General features: G+C 34.6%; 1 pseudogene; it reads left to right on the top strand.

Moving 5' to 3' along the window:
• Positions 1–1,179: 1,179 nt before the first annotated feature.
• The window catches only part of LOC112864794 (peroxiredoxin-2-like), a 50,472-nt pseudogene continuing 35,681 nt past the window's right edge, over positions 1,180–15,970 (top strand).

Genomic DNA, 15,970 nt, shown 5'->3' with positions numbered 1-15,970 from the left:
AGGATTAAAATACCTTTGACATTTGTTTTAATAGAACATAGACAGCATAGACAGCATGAGAAAAATGAAAAAAAAAACATATAAAATGGCATATTTAATAATTTCCTCTGATTAGAACTCCGTTATCAAGTATAACCTAATTCTCAATTTCATACCAACCTTATTTGGAATCGTCTTGTTCAACGAATAATTATTCACCAAATACACAAAATATAACAACATACCATGCTATGTATAATAATTACACCTTTTTGGATTATTGGAAGGATTTAGAGAATGGGTATTTTGTATGCTATCTGGTTTTACAGTCCAAACTTGGCTACATGATCTGGCTCAATTAACGCAAAAGCTAAAACTAAAAGTTAGCTCAAACAACTAAAAGGTAACAGACACTATAAGACTGAAATTTATATTGCATATGTATGTAATATATGTATATGTGTTATATTAGTATGTAATATATGTAATATATGTACGTATGTAAGTTAGATACAGGCTGGCTCATGATATGTTTCAAACTTGGCTACAGAACTATTTTAATCACAAAGCAGTACATGTTGCCTTTTATTGGCCATGAATCAGCATTATGGTTCAAGCATGTCTAGAGATAAATTCAGATTTGCAACAAAGCAACTGAGAATAACCCTATGTATGTATGTGCATATATATGTGTATATATATATGTGTGTATATATATATATATACACACACATATATATCAATATCATTTAAAGTTCTCAACACAGTGGATTTTAATAGAATACAACACAAAACCAATTAAATTATCTAAAAAGCCATTTTATCCTCTTTACACACACATATTAATTGATTTGGAATTTAGGTTTAAATTTAAATTTAAACTATTTTATTTTTTTTTTAAATTTTTTTTTCAACGTTTTATTTATTTTTGGGACAGAGAGAGACAGAGCATGAACGGGGGAGGGGCAGAGAGAGAGGGAGACACAGAATCGGAAACAGGCTCCAGGCTCTGAGCCATCAGCCCAGAGCCCGATGCGGGGCTCGAACTCACGGACCGCGAGATCGTGACCTGGCCGAAGTCGGACGCTTAACCGACTGCGCCACCCAGGCGCCCCAAATTTAAACTATTTTAAATAATTTCTATAAAGAAAGGAGAAACTGTAATAGCATTAAAAGAATTCCGAGAAGGGGGTGCTGAGAATGCATGTTTGTGCATCTGTCAGTCCGTGTGTCCTTGTTTTTGCCCATGTGGCTTTCAGTGCTTACCTCTGGCAACACATAGGAAAGCCTGCCCTGAATTTCCAGCCCGCTGCCATGGTGGATGGCTCCTTCAAGGAGATGAAGCTTTCTGACTACAGATGGAAATACTTGGTCCTCTTTGTCTACCTGCTGGACTTCACCCTGGGTGACCCACAGTGATCATTGCTTTCAGTGAACATGCTGAGGATTTACGCAGGCTGGACTGTGAGGTGTTGGGGGTCTCTGTCGACTCTCAGTTCATTCCCCTGGTGGGGATCAACAAGCCTAGGAAAGGAGGCAGCTTGCCTCACCCCCCCAACATCCCTCTGCTGGCAGGTGTAACCAGAAGCTTGTCCCAAGATTATGGTGTGCTGAAGGAAGATTTAAGGCATTGCATACAGGGGCCTCTTTATCACTGATGGCAGCAGTGTCCTTCGCCAGATCACTGTCAATGATTTGCCTGTGGGGAGCTCAGTGGAGGAAGCTCCTGCACCTGGTCCAGGTCTTCCAGTACAGGAATGAGAGTGGGGAAGTCTGTCCACCACAGGAACGAACACGGGGAAGTCTGTCCAGTACAGGAATTAACACGAGGAAATTTGTCCTGCCAGCTGGAAGTCAGGCAGTGACACAATCAAGCCCAACGTATACAACAGCAAGGGATACTTCTCCAAACACAGCAAGGGTGGCACACAAATGGAAAGCTTGGGATGTTGGCCCGCACCTGTGCCTCTGCCTGGATACCCCATGCCAACTCAGGAAAGGTCAGACCTGCCTCTTTAAATTCTACAGTCAGTGACCCTGGAGGGTTAGACCAAGGCTGTCTCATTTTCCCAGCTGGGCTGGTCAATGGTGAGCCCCTCCCTGAAGCCCACCTAGCTGGGCACAGGCCTAGAGGTGATTCATAAAGTATTCAGACAGAAAAAAAACAAACAAACCAAACCAACAACAACAACAAAAAATCCCAGACGGGAAGGCCTTATGATAGTACACTTTTGCAATGAGAAGAAAATACCTACACACTTAGGTTTGATAAAAGACTTGTGTCTAGAATATATAAGGAATGCCTATGTCTCTTACATGTTACAAAGAAAATACACAGTTGGCCAAGAGACACATGAAAATGCTCAAAATCATTGTCATTGGAGAAGTGAAAATGAAAACCACGATATCATACCATTCCACACCATTCCACAGGCTGACATTCAAACAACTGATACTAGTGAAGATGTGGAGTTCATAAGAACGTCAAAGTGAGAGCCACTTTGGAACATAGGTTGGTGGTTTTCTATAAAGGTAAACAATATACTTTCCTACCCAATAATCTCACCTTTCAGGTGACATGAAAATGCTAATCCATGCAAATTCTTAGACCCCAAATAATTTAGGATTACTCTTGTAGACTTACTCTTTGGGAGCATTCAAAAGATGCTTTGTTAAAATCCTGAGAGAAAGACTCAGGATGGTTTTACTGCGTAACTAGAGCACACAAAGTGAGGTATTGGTCACACTGCAAACCTGTTTTTAGTCTTTTGTGTCGCACAGGCTACAATCTCCACTCACTCAACTTGCCTTTAATTCACCTGGTTTAAGAGTTGTCTTGGTCTGTTAATGTTATTCTTGACTAAGAATTCCAGGAGAAAGGAAGGGCATGAATCTCGAGTTGCTTCTGAAAATCTTTAACAGACATCGTTAAGTTTTAAGTTAGAATTTTAAGATTTGCTCAGAAGAAAAGTATTTGATTCTGTGTGGATACTGGTGGAAAACAATAAGATTAGTTTAAGTGATTATAAGTCTTATATAAAAAGAATCTGTGTACTTAAATGTACTCAGATGAATAGAAAAGAGATTATTTTGTCAATATTAATAAATGAGCAATATTAATAAGTATGCCTTCAGATTATATTTCAAATATGATAGTCTATAGTAACAGTGAGTTTAATAAAGGGATTACTGAATAAGTAAAATAAAAATTTTATTTGATTACAAATATCTTTTAATTTCTGGGGCACCTGGGTGGCTCAGTTGGTTGGGTAAGCATCCAATTCTTGATTTCTGCTCAAGTCATGATCTCATGGTTGGTGGGATCGAGCGCCACATTGGGCTCTGTACTGACAGTGTGGAGCCTGCTTGGGATTCTCTCTCCCTCTCTTCCTGCCCCTTCACCATGGGCATGCATGCTCATGCAATCTCTCTCTCTCTCTCTAAAAATAAATAAACATTTAAAAATAAATAAATAAAATCTCTTTTAGAAAAACAAATATCTTCTTATATCTTTCATCTTGTATTCAAAAGTAAAATTTTGGTTATAATAAATTCTTTGAATTATTGCATATAAAATGCAAGATACTTTACACTTGTATGTGCATATATGTTTTTGTGTGTATCCTTTCTTTTCTATAAAAGTAGAAAGTCTTTTGTTAAAAAATGATTCAATATCATGACCTTTGCAAAATTAAATCTTAAAATGAAAATAACTTTTACTTTGGAATTTAGTAAGATAATTACAATAGATATCGGCTCTTGCTTTGACTACCCAATAATCTTTGAATATCCTTTTAATGTTTCTTACAAATTTTGACTTTCAGATTCATGACTTTCTGAGATGAAACTAAAATCAAAGCAAACAAAACAAAAACCCTACCTTTCACAGTGTGATCCATATTTTGTAGTATTAATGCCTGCTGAAAGTAGCCATATTCTGTGACAGTAGGCAGCAATGAAATGAAAAGTCTTCAGACACATTCCACAAACTGAATGAAACTTACAAACATGATGCTGAGTGAAAAGAAATCCATAAAAAAAGGGAATATATTGCATGCTTCCATTAATATAAAGTTAAAAAAATCAAAACTAAAGGATGGAGTTTGCCATCAAGGCAGCAGTTAAATTGGGGCCGAATAAATGGAACACTAATAGGAGAGGGTAAATGAGGATTCTGGGGTGATGTTGCAGTTACACCTTTTGTGGTAGCATTTACCAGGTCATATTCACTCTGTAATATTTCTTTAAATAGTAAAATTATAAATTAAGTACTTTAATTTTTTTTAAGAGAGATACAGAGACAAAGCGAGGGGCAGAGAGAGGGAGACGAAGCATCTGAAGCAGGCTCCAGGCTCTGGGCTGTCAGCACAGAGCCTGACTTGGGTCTTGAACCCACAAACTGCGAGATCATCACCTGAGCCGACATCACTGCTTAACTGACTGTACTTTTTTCTGTGTGCTTTTTTCTAAATTATGTACTTTTTTCTATGCATAATATGCTTCATTATAACTGTTTACAAAGTTTTAAGAAACACCTCTAACTGCTGGAGGTGGAGGGGAAGCCAGGTTCTTTCACACATGGCAAAGCTAGGTTCTGGGAAGCAGATTCACATACATATGATAAGGATGAGGAAGAACATATTACATTAAATTGTTATGATGGTAATAAATTTTGTGTTCCTTATTAATATTTTAAAGATTTATTTATTTTTGAGAGAGAGAATGTGAGTGGAGAAGGAGTAGAGAGAGGGGGACAGAAGATCCCAAGCAGGCTCTGCGCTGTCAGCCACTGGCCCAATACTGGGCTCAAACTCAGGAGCTGTGAGATCCTGACTTGAGCCCAAGTCCAATGCTCAACTGACTGAGCCACCCAGGTGTCCCTTGTTCCTTATTAATTTTAAAGTCTATCTCTTTATAAAAAGTTCTGATTTAACCTGATAGAGTAGGAAATTAACATACATTTGTATCCTAAGACCGAAATAAATATATAATGGTTTGCAAAACAGATCAGAGGATGGGGGTTTAGGTTGTCACTGTTGAAACGCATATTTTAACAAATTTTGTGAAGAGAAGAAAATCAGAAGAGAAATGGAATAAAGGCAGAGGATCGACAATGTAGAATCAGGGTATTGCTAAGGAGGGGGTTGATTCTAACAATAGCAAATATTAGTTTCTTCAACTCAGATACAAAATGTCCTATGCTGCGCAGGATATTTCTATATAATAAAACATTTTCTTACCCAAAATGCTTGTACTACATTCACTGAGAAAGCGGCCAGAGAGATAAGCATATTTATTGTGTGTAACTTTGCTGACATTTGTCCATTGAGATAAGCACATGAGTAAATTGTTTCTCTGTTGACATTTGTTCTCAATGAAAGTTTCCTTTTTCTTTTCTAGTAGGTAATGCCCTCACAGTGTCCATGGGGTATTAAAACTGTGTCTTTTGAAATTGGCAAAGTGGTTTTTTACACTTACAAAGTTAAATTTCTCGTTGTTTGAGGGCTTAAAAAAACACCCTTTTAGTATTCTAGCAGTATTTACAGGTTTCTCGTCAGTTGGATATTAGGAAGCGTATGACTATTGTGGCATTATTTAAATTAAATGAGTAATTTATTGAAATAGTTCAGAAGCCTCCTGGAAACATTAATTAATTTCACTATATTGTGATCCCTTTTCTGAGCAGCTTGTGCTTTCAAAATTTTTCTTCAGAAACAGAAAATATGTAAGAAGTGCTCAACTAAATGAGAATATTGCATTATTGGGGAGCCCACCTGGCTCAGTTGGTAAATCATGTGACTCTTGATGTCAAGGTTGTGAGTTAGAGCCCCATACTGAGTGTGGAGATTGCTTAAAAAATAAAATTAAAAAAAATCTTTAATAAATATTACATTATTATTTTTAACCAAATAAGTTACCTCAATTTGGATAGATGGATGATAGATAGATGATAGATAGATAGATAGATAGATAGATAGATAGATAGATAGACAAAGGGAGAGTGGGGCAGGGATTAACCTTTCTCAATGGAAAATGAGATTAGGGTTTGTAAGATTGCCTTGAAATCTAAATTGAAGTGATGGAAATAAAAGAACATTCAAGTTTCTAAGGCTTTCAGCAAATTCAGTAGTATTGAAAAAAAGAGAAAGGTATTCATGGCAGAAATTCTTCCCAGGAACAGATTGTGTGAATGTTCGGATCTTACTTTGCATAAAATCTTACTAATATCACCAAATGTGGAAAGACATCACACAAAGACGTGGCCCAAATAAACTCTACAGTTGGACCCTGTCTAAAATGCACTATAGGCAGGAAAACTGCAAGAAAGTGCAGAAACATTGTAATTGCCCATAGTTAGTTTTCTCCAATAAACAGAGGTTTTAGAAAACAGAAGTCAAAAGAGAAAATGAATAAAAAGGTTTGTCAAGACAGTGGTGGCAATGGGAGAGACATGTGCAGAGGGTTCTTTTTGGAAGTAACCTGGCTCTAACACTTAACCCAACCCTCTTGCAATTAGCATGCCCATTATTATCAATATTCTGGACATTGTTATAAAAGAAGTAGTAAGTGGACATGTGTTGCCTTTAGCTTTGTTTTCTCAAGATGCTTCAGCTATTCAGGAGCTTTTGTAGTTCCATACAAATTTCAGAATTGGCTTTTCTATCTCTGTGAAAAATGCCATTGGAATTTTCATAAGAATTAAATTGAATTTATCACTTTGGGTAGTATGGACACTTTAACAATATTTTCAAATCCGTGAACACGGGCTATCTTTCCATTTATTTGAATCTTCTTCAATTTCTTTTATCAGTATCTTACAGTTTTTGGTGTACATCTTTCACCTTCTTGGATAAGTTTATTCCTATTTTATTTTTTTTCTTCATATGTTCATAAATGGGGTTGCTTTTATTTTTCTAAGGCTAGTCAAATGAAGCAGTGAGAGTCAAGAAGAAATAAATCTGTAACTGGTTGTGATCAATTAATCGTAAACACCACTGCACTTGGATCAGCTAGAATTGTTTTCTTGACTTCCTTTTGTTGGTATAAAAAATGCAACTGGTTTTTATGTGTTGATTCTGTTTTCTGCAACTTTACTCAATTTATTAGTTCTAACAGGTTTCTTTGTTTTTTTTTTTTTTTGAGACTTTAGAGTTTTCTGCATTTTGGATTATGTCATTTGCAAGCAGATATTTTTACTTGTCACTTTCCAATTTGAATGCCTTCTATTTCTTTTTCTTTTTTTCTCTTCTGGTTGCTCATCTTAGTGCTTTCAGTACTATGTTACATAGAAGTGGGGAGGGTAAGCATTCTTGCTTTATAGAAAATTTTAGAGGAAACACTTTCACTTTTTCTCCATTAATTATGATGTTAGCTGTGGATTTTTAAAATAAATGGTCTCGTTGTGTTAAGGAGGTTTCCTTTTAATAGCTATTTTGTTGAGAGTTTTTATCATATATATTTATACTGAACTTTCCAAATGCTTTCTCTGTTTTTATTAAGATGACATTTTAGTCTTTTATTCTGTTACTGTGGTATATCATGTCGATTGGTTTGCATATGTTAAAACAATCTTAAAAAAAAAAAAAATAAAAAATAAAACAATCTTTCATCCCAGGGATAAACCCTACTTGTTCTTGGTGCAAATTCTTTTCGATATACTGTCAAATTTAATTTGCTAGCATTTTATTGAGAACTTTTGTATCTATGTTATTTATTTTGAGTCCATTTGACAGGTATGATATAAGTTACTTCTTTATCCTAAAGAAGGTATTTTATAATACAAAAGAGAATACTTTTGCTTAATGAACAAATAAAATTAAACAAATAATTAACAGCATTCAAAAGTGACGGGGCAAGTGTCAGAGTACTGATGAAATGCTAAATTTATTTTCTACACAAAGGATTAAATGTTATGTATACTTAGGAAAAAGTGAAATAACCATAAGCACATAGATAATTTTATAATAACTTAAATATATTATGAGAGTGACACATATTAATTATTTATCTTAATATGAAAGGTGAAATTAATATCCAAAACAAAAAGGCAAGTACTAAATCAGAGATGTTTTTTCTTTCATCTTTTTATTTATTATTAGTAGCAAATATTATTTTCAGAATTCTTTTTTTCATTTTTTTAAGTTTAGTCATTTCAAGAGAGACAGGGAGAGTGAGTGGCAGTGGGGAAGAGAGAGAGGGAGAGAGAGAGAATCCGAAGCAGGCTCTGCACTGTCAGGTTGGAGCTGCATGTGGGGCTCGAACTCAAGAAATGCAAGACCATGACCTGAGCCGAACCCAAGAGTTGGTTGCTTAAGCAACTGAGCCACCCAGGATCCCCAACCTTTATCAGAATTCTTATTTGAGATATTTGTGTAATTCATCAAAAAACAAAAACAATTAAATTATTACTTTAGAAAATAAAAATTCAGTAAAATAACTGTTGTCATCATCAAGAGATTAAACAAATGGTATCAAGTTTAGCTCAGTGTTGTGTATTTTCAACATTTTTCGTTAATAGCAGCTCTTTTTTAAATCTAACTTATGATTTCTTATGTAAAAATATAATTATAACTTTTCAAATTAATTAAGTTCTAGTGTATGAAATTTTTTTTTAGTCAAAAAAATGAGAGAATATTAACAGCACCAGAATACTACCTATGTGCAGAAAGCAGAGGTACTTTCTGAACTCATAGGCTGTTATTTGACTCATCACATCTTTAATTAGATGGAAAAAATAATAGAGTCTCAAAGACTATATTACAGTATTTCTTAAGAGAGTAAATTTTACAGTCAGATAAAAAACAGAAAATTATGAATCCTTAAGGCTTTAGTTGTGAGGACAACTCACTGTGATATATGAAGCTTTTGTTATTAATATACCAGGGCACATTTGTAGCAATTTTACATGACATTCAGATGTGACCAAAAAAAAAAAAAAAAAGGTATAAAAGGTTTAGCTGTTTCTAAGGTTTTTGAGGTATTTATCTTATCAGTTAAAATGCACAGTGATTTAAAAATAATAAAATAAAATAAAATACATAAGATACAAAGTGATTATTTTTATATGTAAGGATGATTTAAGTCATAGAAGGTATGTCTTTTATTTATTCATTTATCGAATATTTATGAAATGGCTGCTATGTAGCGTACTGTTCAATAACTGTGTGTGTGTGTGTGTGTGTGTGTGTGTGTGTGTGTGTGTGTTTAACAGCAGTGACTAACTTAGGCACTGAGTATATACCCAATTTAAAAAAAAATATATATATATATATATATACACACACACTTGAAGGAGCTCATGATCTAGTAATACACGTATTGAGTAAGTTAAACCCCAACAGGAAATTTATAGACTAGGGAGTAAATTGAACTGACAAGGGAGAACTGGGTTGAGAGCAAGTTCAATGATGGTAAGTCCAATATGTCTGGGTGTCAATTAGCAACTTCAAGTGCAAGATGGTTCAGTTTAACAGCTAATTGTGGATGAAGAGTGTCTTTTCCCTATCACTTCCTGAAATGTCGAAAATATTGCAGATTCTACTGTGAAGCCTTAAAAGGATTCCAAAAACAGCACAAAATAAGCACAAATGCCATTAACTTAAATTGAATGAAGAAGGAACTCTGTCTCTTCCCCAGAGAAAGAGAGAGAGTGGGAGGGTTGGAGGAGAAGGGGTAGGGGAGAGGAGGAGGGGGACAAGAAGGGTGAATGCAGCCAGAAATGGGCAAAATCGGGAGTAGGAAAAGAGGAGGGAGGGGGAGGAAAGAAGAGAGATGCATTCGTATTCCGTAATAAAAGTAATAAGCATTAACTGTGAAATGTTTGGAGAATATCAAAGTGCATACACAAAATGTGAAGCACCTTTAAGCCCAACATGCAATGAAAATGGCCATTAATATTGCAGCAAGTGAACTTGGAGACATGTATTTTTTTTTTTTTTTAACATTTTTGTTTATTTATTTTTGGGACAGAGAGACACAGAGCATGAACGGGGGAGGGGCAGAGAGAGAGGGAGACACAGAATCGGAAACAGGCTCCAGGCTCCGAGCCATCAGCCCAGAGCCTGACGCGGGGCTCGAACTCACGGACCGCGAGATCGTGACCTGGCTGAAGTCGGACGCTCAACCGACTGCGCCACCCAGGCGCCCCGAGACATGTATTTTTTATATGTATGCCTGAGGTAGCTCTGCTGTCAGTATCTGTCTTCTTTTCTTCATCCTGGGCATACAGTTAACTTACCTTTGACATATTTTTGCACAATTACTTGAAGCCTGAATTTTGGAAAAACTGCTTGTTTTGAATTAAGGTTGAATGAGGCTGTTTTGAATTGAGGTTGAATTGAGTTGAACGAGGCTGTTCTTCTCTATACCCTGATCAGCTAGGACCTACACGAGTTTAGGAATTCAAAGTGGAAGGAGAGCCTCTCCTACAGCCGCTTGACTATAAATTCTTACACTGAACTGCTGCATAATGAGAAATAAACTTTTATTGTATAAGTTCTCTGACTTTTTTTAAAACAACAGTTTCTATACTTTTAGTAATATATCAATAATTATTTTACCATATCCTCATTTTATTATGTGTGGGGTGATTTGTTGAGCAAGCTCGACAAATAACTAAAAACTTCACAAAGCAATGATTTTGGAGAAAAGTGTACCAAATTCAATAGCATCTTCCTCTAAACAGTTATATATGCTTTTGAGGCACATTACCCATGTGTTATGTGAAAGAACGCAAAGTGTGCAAATTATGTACACAAAGTGTACTGAAATTATGACTTATATTTAATTTTCAATGTTACTTTGTTTAGATATTACATGTTTAGTAGTAAATACTTAATATAATGTTGGCTAACCTGTAACGATTTACTATGCTAATAAAAACGTTACTGTAAATTTTTACTATTAATTATATCAAATGATAATAATTAGAATATTTTAAATTAAAACATTTATATTGCTTTTTCTTTCCTCAAATAAGATTCCTCCTAATACTTTCAACACTGGAAGAACAATGTACTTTTTGCAAACATCTATAGTACCTGGCATCAACTAGACTTTAAAGGCACCTTGAACTCTAAGAAACAGACTCAGTTGTAAAGTTGAATCAAGCTATAAATGGATAAACATTGTTAACAGGACTAACAAGTGATAAATTGGAATTTCATAAAAGTGAAGTGATTTGCTCTAACTCAGGATCCAATCTGTAATGACGCAGTTTTCTTTCCAAAGATCAATACCTTCAATGTCACTAGATTACACACTAAATAACTCTTTAGGAAGAGATGATCAAAGTTCTGAAAGCACTGTGTAAAGAGGAGAGGGATTTATCTTTCTTGAGTATTTACAAGAGACATTTCGTAAGGTATGCTGTACAGGTACAGAAATTGAAGTTGGCAAACGCAAACATTTCATAGAATAGTTATTCAATGTTTAAGGTGAAAACAGAAGCACCATTTGTTTATCATCTACTATGTAATGATTTCTAATGAATAATATCTCATTTGTTTCTGTATTTTAGTTATTATCACCTCACTTTATAGAAGAGAGTTGGAGAAATCTAAGCTAATCATGTTAATAAATGGTGGACTTGAAACTAGAAGGCAATTTCTCTGATCTTGTGCCCATATTATTTATGGGATAACCACAGTTACAGAATGTGGAAGACATAGACTAAAAAAAACAGTGGTCTGGGCTTGCCTGGCTGGCTGAGTCGATAGAGCATGTGACTCTTGATGTCAGGGTTGTGAGTTCAAGCCCCACATTGGGCATAGAGCTTACTTAATAAGCAAGTAAGTAAGTGAATAAATAAATGAGTGAATAAATAAATAGCTCATCTTAAAAAAAAGTGTTGGGCTGATTACAATGTTTGTGTAAAGTTGATTTCAGATTGTATAATTATATACCGTGGAAATTTTTAAATATTATGAAATTATGGAAGAAAGCTCTGAGAATGTGCTGAGCATTTCTGTTTTCATAATATGTCCGTCAACAAGGAGAGATTTAATATCGTCTTTTAAATAGATGCCACAGGACATAATACTGTATAGTATTCTTGCCAAAATTTAGGAATGCCCAAGTACTAAATGGTGAACAAATAACAGAAGGGTGACTGATAATTTATAACTAACGCATATCGGCTTTAAGCTTTAATTTCAATAAACATAGCACCAAATAACCCAAAACAGAAAGGACAAACCCCCAAATATTAATCTAGATTAAAAAACAAACTATAAAATTTCATTAAAAAACAAACTATAAAATTTCATCAAAAGTTTAGCTAGAACTATATGGTGACTTTCTGCTTAATAAAGTTTTTGCAGTCCTGCTGAAATCCTTTAATCACAGGGAATTAAGTTCGGATTCTTATTCATTAAAGAGGCAATTACTTCAGGACAGGTTGTGCTGGAGTGACATGAATATGACAAATAAAGCCATGAGAGAAAATAGTCCACATTTTCATGAGCTATTTTCATTTATATTCTGAAATTAAAGGTATTAAAATCAATCTAATGGTTAAATAGAATATAAGGTTGCCTAATCAAGAGAGTGGGTGCTTGTACATTTACTTTGATAGCATAAAACTGAGTTAAAATATGTATAAATATGATAGTTAAAAATATTTTAGTAGTTAGTGTACTCAGCTTTGGGAGCATCCCTTATGAAGGATATTTAACATGTATGCTATGAAGGTTCCAGGTTGTGAATTTTGCCAGTGTACATTTGATACTTGGATATATCTAGGGCAGTGCTTTGCAGTTCTAGCATTGAATGGTATTCAGAAGTTTAATTACTAGACAAACTTATTTCACATAACAAGTTTTTATGTCTAAAAGTTGCATGGGAAGCCCAAGTATTGTGGGCCATTTTTAGTTATCAACTTGCTTTACTCATCATTTTTGATGACCAAGCAGGTAATTTTTCTTCACTTGGCCATGCTATCAGGCCCTGATCCTGTAACATTTTCCATGTCTGCACATTTTCATTGTACCACTCCTATGAATGAGCTCCTATGAATGTAACAGTTTCACAATACCAGTCCTTTCCAAGAATGACACCAGATACTAAATAACAACATCTGGTTATTTTACACTCAAGTTGCTAAGGTTTACCCTTTCATCTAGAATACTGTAGCATATTTTCACTTTTTGTTACTTCATTTGGAATACTCTTCTCCCCAATAAATTCCTTAATATACCTTCCTTTTCTTCTTTTAACCCTACGATCAGTCACTTATGAAAAACTTGTTCTCACCACCTGATATAAATAGTAATTTCCTTCTCTGACATTCATTATCATCTTACCCTCTTTCATTTTACTTCATTGCACTTGGAACTTGATATTTATATGCTTATTTGTATATTTTATTTCTACTCCATTAAATTGGAAACTCCAGGAGTTCAAAGATTAAAGGATATTATTATAGTACACCCACTGTCTGTAACAGTGTTTGCCATGAAGCAGTATGTATTTAACAAATATTTGTCAGATAAAGCAACAGTATTTATTTGTCAGATAAAGGAAAGAATGGATACATTCTTGGAGGCAACAGAAAAATATCTCTCTTGAGTTTCTGTGAAAGATGGCTTTTTGTTAGCATGGTGAGTTCAGAAATGTTTACCATCAGCAAAATATTTAAATGTAACTAGAAATATTCTATGCGTTAACCTAATTAATTCTACTTTCTACTTTGTTGGTTTTAGAAAAAAATCTAAACCTTGCCTTGATATTTTTTGCAGCAAGTTTCATCCATTTATTGAAAGATATAACTGATAATTTTTGCATGAGTTTATATTTCTAATAAGAAAATGCTTGCCCAATTGGAAAGATTTGTTTTTGTCACCACTTGACAACAAATTTATAAAAAGTATTTCTTATGAGTCAAAAAAATAATAGTTTTAAGTTCTGTTGTAACAAAGTAAAAGAGTCAACTATTAATATGGTATTTTAAAGAGTCTATATAAGTGAATTGAATTTACGATTGTAAAGCAAACACAGTTTAAGTAACTAAAAAGCTGTTTCTCCACGTGAAGATGACTTTCTCAAAAATATGGATTGGAATATGAATTTTTATAAATCATTTTTGTGATAAAATTTTACATGGTAGATCAAAAAACAGTGAAAAATAATGTTCTTAGAAAAATAACAATCTTTTACCAATTCCAAGGTATAGATTGTGTTTTGGTTTATAAGTTTTACATGATACTATGGATAAAGTAAGTTTAAGTCCTGTTTTTCATTTCTTTCTTTTACTACTAGTATGTCTAATTATGGGTGTGTATAGACCACATACAAAATTGTGTCCTACCATTTATAATGACAGAATACACCGCTTAGGAAAGATATACCTACATAATTTGAAATAACTCCCTACCTATTTCTAAATCAATATGGCCCATTTTTTCTAATAATACCATTTATTAAAATATTACATCAATTTAAAGAGCTATTCTATTAATTATATCATAATACAGAGGTTTAGAATGTTTAAGTTATTGAGACATACTAGTCAAAGCTTAGAGACATCTTTGTAATATTCACTTAACCATTAAATATTTAATAAAGTTAAATACTTGTCAGCTAGGAAGGCAGCATGATGTTGTGCAATTATTTCTACTGTAGATCTCTAGGCTTCCTAAAAATTTTCCTATAATATCCACACACACATACACACGCACAGACACACATACACAAAATACTTAAAAAATTAAATGGTTAAGTAGTTAAGTTTTAAACTGACTGAAAAGCTCTGCCCTCCACCCCCCACCCACCTCTCTCTCTCAAAACAATAAACATAAAAAAAAAGATGCAATGATCCAGTGGAAATAGGGTGAACTTTAGAGTGACAAGACCAGAGTCTGAATTGAATATTCCTTTTGCTGTCTCTATGGCCTTGTTACATGTAACTCAGGTTCAATTACTGAACCTAATCAAACTAATAATATCTGAAGAGATGTTTGCTTTTGCTTAGCCGTGGGAAGAGAGAGATCTATTTCTCACTGAAAGACCATCCTTCCATGGAGGCTGATAAGGCTGTCTAAATAACAAAAAATAATAGCTACTAATATTAAGGGCCAACCATGTTTTGGACATATTTATGATCACAGAATACAAGTTGCCTCATTAAACCTCACAACAGCCCCAGAATTAAAATTCCAGTATGATTCTCACTCTACCGATGAGAAAACTGAATTTCAGGATTGTTATCTTGCACCATATCATCCAATTAATAACACGATGGACCTGAGACTTCAATACAAGGAGTCCTGGCAGAGAACTCCAGAAACAGCCTTTTTACCTTTTACTAAGAATTGCCTTTTCTGTCAGGGGTTTCACTTCAGCACTGTAAAAAAGCAACAATTATTCATGGTCATTTTGGGCCACATACAAGTGTCTGTTGAAATATAGCTGAAAACAATCAGCAGAAAATGTGTGTGTTTAGGTAATAGTTTACTATCCCAATTTCCTCCCTTTGTATCTCGGGAAAATACTCTCAAAATGAATGTCCTCTCAAAATGATCCTACCCCACAACGTGATGGTATTAGGAAGTGGGACTTTTAGTGGGTGATAAGGTCATAGGGATTGAGCCCTTGTGAATGCCTTATAAAAGGACCCCTCATTTTTTTCCCACCGTATGACGACACAATGAGAGGTTGGCAGTGTGCAATTAGGACTCAGACCTCATCAGTAATGGAATCTGCTGGCATCTTGACCTCAGGCTTCCAGCCTCCAGAATTTGAGAAATACATTTCTCTTATTTATAAGCCACCCAGACTATGGTCATCCTAAATTGAATAGGGCACGCACGAAACTTAAAACAAACAACACCCTCTATTGCAATAATACTAGAAACAAAAATTCTCTATTGTGCAACTTATACTTAAGTTAAAATGGGCAGATATTAAATCAATATACACTGAAATATTAAGTTGGGAATGGTTAAGGAAGAGGTGTTGTAGGAATAGTGCACAGCAGGGGTGGTTACTTGTACAT

The sequence above is a fragment of the Puma concolor genome, chromosome E4 (genome assembly GCF_028749965.1).
Source record: "Puma concolor isolate L17-30 chromosome E4, mPumCon1.1.hap2, whole genome shotgun sequence".
In the NCBI taxonomy this organism is placed as follows: domain Eukaryota; kingdom Metazoa; phylum Chordata; class Mammalia; order Carnivora; family Felidae; genus Puma; species Puma concolor.
The sequence above is the reverse complement of the archived record's forward strand: the minus strand, read 5'-3'. Positions and strand labels throughout refer to the sequence as shown.